The sequence below is a fragment of the Xenopus laevis genome, chromosome 9_10L (genome assembly GCF_017654675.1).
Source record: "Xenopus laevis strain J_2021 chromosome 9_10L, Xenopus_laevis_v10.1, whole genome shotgun sequence".
In the NCBI taxonomy this organism is placed as follows: Eukaryota; Metazoa; Chordata; class Amphibia; order Anura; family Pipidae; genus Xenopus; species Xenopus laevis.
Window position 1 is genome coordinate 51,876 of NC_054387.1, and position 315 is coordinate 52,190.

Consider the following 315-nt stretch of genomic DNA (forward strand, 5'->3'; position numbering starts at 1 on the left):
TGGTTCAGTTTAATGAAACATTGCTGCAGAAGCCAACCAGAGATCAGCAAGTGACAGACAGCAGTTTTGAGTGGGTTTACCCAAATACTATTTTTGCTGACAAAACTACCTCCAGGGTCTTATGCAAAGATTCTAGCAGTGACCTCTCCCTCCTGGTGATATCACTGTTCATATCCCACCAATCCAATGATTTATATGACAATGCCCCTTCCGATGATGTATACACTAATACCCTACCCATGCGATGAAAACAGAGGGGTCAAGTCAGGCAGGGGCACAGAGATTGAGATAGCAATCTAACACTCCAGTAAACTC